The following is a 4,262-nucleotide window of genomic DNA, read 5'->3' as shown; positions in this document are numbered from 1 at the left end:
GAAAAAATCTAAAGCTTTACAACGGAGAAAAGAACTGAGGGATGTTACGATACAGTTTTTCAAACAGATGCCAAATGCAACGTGTAACTGACAGGGTCTCATTCACGGCGCCAAGCCGTGAACTAAAGTGGTACGAAATCTAAACATACCGGGATTGGAAGGTTTTGAATAGATGAATAAATAGACGAATAAATAAGCATGGTGTCTTTGAGTGCCATTGTCATATGCATAACTCGTCCATTATGTTCCTTGTTGGGCTAACACTTGCATTTCAGATTGATTGCATAGACTTTTAAACAACGCCATATGATAAGCATTAAGTATGATCCTTTGACATGCTTTCCTTTCTTGCTATTTCGTGTAATGTAAATAATACTGTCCACTTTGTGTAGAGCAATGTTTAATTTCTACTTCTCCCAACATCACATCATTGAAGATGACAAGATGTGTTTGACTGAAGTCAGATACGATCCCATCGTCTTCGCCAGGAATGCCTTCTGAAAATGACATGGATTCATCTTGACTTTGGAGGAAGCCTTTCACCATTCTTTGTAACACCACACGATACGTTGTGTTTGCCATTCTTTGTAACACCACACGATACGTTGTGTTTGCCATTCTTTGTAACACCACACGATACGTTGTGTTTGCCATTCTTTGTAACACCACACGATACGTTGTGTTTGCCATTCTTTGTAACACCACACGATACGTTGCGATGCCACTCTTTGTAACACCACAGGATACGTTTTGTTTGCCACTCATGTAGTTGTGTTTGTTTCTTGTTTCGTCTGGTTGTTGGCGTGATTATATTTTTTATTGGACTGTTTGCTTATTGCCTCAATGCCCGTGAACGCACGTATGACGATCTAGGTAGAAGTAAATCATGGGGTATTGAAGAAGTTTGTATATCTCAGTTCTCTAAGTATAAACCGCCTATGTGAGACAACTGACACGTACATACAATGTATATATACATGCGGGAAGAATTGGTATATGGGAAAAAGGGGAACAATGCCGTCAACATAAAAACAATGGATGATTTGTAGTTCCTGTGTAAAATATGTGTGAAATGTACCAGTCTCATTGATTTTATTATAATAAACATCTGCCACGTATTCCTAATTTATAAAACGATTCACTCCGATGTTTGGTATCAGAGGCCTAACTCGAGTCAATGAAAACACAGTATGCTGTTTCATTCTCACCTACATGCTTATTGATCAATGGAATATAATATAAATTAACATCAACCGCTGAGTGATTCTTTTTATAAACCAAACTGTGCATATAACATTGTATTGTACTTATATTCCCGTGTAACTAATCTCTCATTGAATATCCTCGTGAACACCTTGTGAAGGAAACTCACTTTGGCTAATTCTCTGTTATTAGTTATCCTCGGGATTTCCTTTCTTGTGCAATGGTATAATGAGCTCAAAAATATTATATTAAATAGCGTCATAAAATATGGTATATTTATATCCGAAAAGTGTTTAATGTATTTATTTAAAGGATTAGACGGTGAATTATTATTATTTTAGTATTTTTAACGCATTTATCAAGTATTCCAGTATTATTAGAGAAATATTGTTTAGTGGGACGTAAAACAAGTAAGAATGATTTCTGGGAGATACAGTCCTCGGTGGGACTCAAGGGGCGAGGCCCTTTGAACCTTCGGCATGTTAACAAAATTTTATCCATCAAAATGTGTAGAAAATTTACTATCGATAACGTACAAGTTGATTCGCTTCCCCCACCCGCATCTTCTTAATAATAAAAGAGGCTAATCCCCAACAGAACATTACTTCATTTATATCAACAAAGCCGTTGCCGACCGCATCTCCAAATCAGCAACAGGACTGAGATTAATACTAGCCAACTCCATTTTAAAATACCTAAAAATTTCATCACGTAAAATAACTATTTTATAAACTTCATCAATTTCAAAACAATATCCAAAATTCCACACGCTTCAAATGATTCGTTTCTTCCAATTGTCTACCCTTAAGTGTTTGATTCTATTTCTTCTTCTACACGAGCTTCTTGTGTGCTTTTTATATACATAACATTTCGCTCGCAGGATCTGTTTGATGTTGATCAAATTCTGATCAAAGCAACACATATCAGCAACCAAACTCATCGCATGAGCAAGAACTGCGTTATAAACAGGGCCGGCGCCAGACCCGGCCAGACTATCTGGCGCCCTAGGCAAGGTTAGATTCTGGCGTCCCCCCCCCCCCCCCGCCCCCACCCGGAAAATATCAATTTCAAAATTTATAAACAATATTTTTTAAAAAAATGCGCCCCCTGAAATCAGCGCCCTAGGCGGCTGCCTAGTTTGCCTATATGGTAGCGCCAGCCCTGGTTATAAATTCATTTTGGGTTTTCTGTGTCTATTTCATCCAATATTGACTTGAGTCAACAACTGCGTTATAAATTCATTTTGGGTTTTCAGTGTCTGTTTCATCCAATATGATTGAGTCAATCACTGTGTTATAAATTCATTTTGGGTTTCCATTGTCTATTTTCATCCAATATTGACTTGTCATGACAATTTTCCTCACGAGTCATTCCACTTAGTCAAACATGTACATATGTAACTTTTCCGCATGTAATATACTATACTCTTCAACCAGTGCGTTTCACGCCACGCCATTAGCCGTTAGTCAGGCATGGCCTGGCTGATCCGTAAAGTGTTGGATATCAAAATTATTTATGAGGTGGAAGAACTGGTGTCAGGCAACACTAAATAATGGATGACACTCGTATCATTTACACTGTAATAAGGAATTCTTCCTATCGAGCTATCACTACCTAACCCTCACTCCTCTATACGAACTCCTGTTGATTTCTAACCCTCACTCCTCTATACGAACTACTATTGTTTTCTAGCATACCGTTCTCTATACGAACTCTGTTCGTTTGTATACATCTAACAAACATCCATATGTGTAACTTATTGACATTTGTCACGTGAGAGTCTGTGTAGGAAAACAACAAGTAGATGGTTGTTCTGTTGGTTTTTAATAGTACAGTAATAGTATTAACTTCGGTCAAGTCTGGCTGTCAACATACTCTACCGTTGAGATCACCCGTTATTACCACCTTGTTGACCATCTGGCCAAACATAATACCAAGAAGCAATTATTTTTTAAGAGAAAAAAGAACAACGCAAATTTTAACGAAACAATACCAATTATATGATTTTGTTGCTATATGCTTGCCACCTTTTTAACATATTTTCTGAAAAAAAGTTAAATGCTTAATAACTATGCAAACAAATATAGCTGTTTTATTTGCCAATGACCCGATCAAGGCAATGGCATCAAAGTCGGAAATAATGTTGCAAATATCGTCTCAGACATTGTCTTAACACATGAGTCCTTGAATGTTCAATGTGAAAAAGTTCAGGCTGTCATATGATAACCCTTGCCGTTTGTCATGACTTTACTACACTTTTCTTTCTAGATAAAGAAATAATTGTAAACCAAACTGCTCCATAGTCATATCTCCTTGGCTGATTTGATTATTAGCAATACGTTTGTTCTTTGCTCCACAACTTCTCTAGAAAACTACTACTCCATATGCAATTCAGATCATTTCAGCTTCGGGGAAAATTCTCTCTCTCTCTCTCTCTCTCTCTCTCTCTCTCTCTCTCTCTCTCTCTCTCATAATAATGTTCACTACTTATACATATTAAATCCATGTACATATATGCAGTAATGTCCTCTTTCAATTCCTATGTTAAATATTTTTTTAATTCCAGATATGGAGTTTCAACATTCTTACATACAATCATCTCCGTGGATAGTATTTATTTTCAACATACCTAATGCTTAGAAAGTTTTCATTTTTTGGTCAGAATTCAGTGATTAGTAACAACACGGTTGTACTTCTAAACATGTTCCTGCACGTCAAGTGCACGTTAATATTTTGTTAACTTTAAAATGCTGAATATCTGTGACTTATGATAATATGTTAAACAATTGTTTGCATGTAAGGTACTTTGGCTTCAATCGTTGGTTAATATTTATATTGCCAATATTATAGAATTATCGCGCAGATAATATCAACACAATATCGCCAGGTTAAAACCTATTCCCTTAAAGGTAAATATTATACGGAGTAAGCTTGACGAGTAGCAGGTAATGAGTTCTTGTTCTCATTCATTCAAACCATTTGATACGTGAAATAGTATAAAGACAGACACGTATATATCAACACGTGAAAGCCAGAACTCAGCTGCTGGAAATGCGTTG

Source organism: Sinohyriopsis cumingii, chromosome 8, assembly GCF_028554795.1.
Source record: "Sinohyriopsis cumingii isolate HCF-2022 chromosome 8, ASM2855479v2, whole genome shotgun sequence".
Lineage (NCBI taxonomy): Eukaryota > Metazoa > Mollusca > Bivalvia > Unionida > Unionidae > Sinohyriopsis > Sinohyriopsis cumingii.
Note: the sequence above shows the minus strand (reverse complement) of the source record.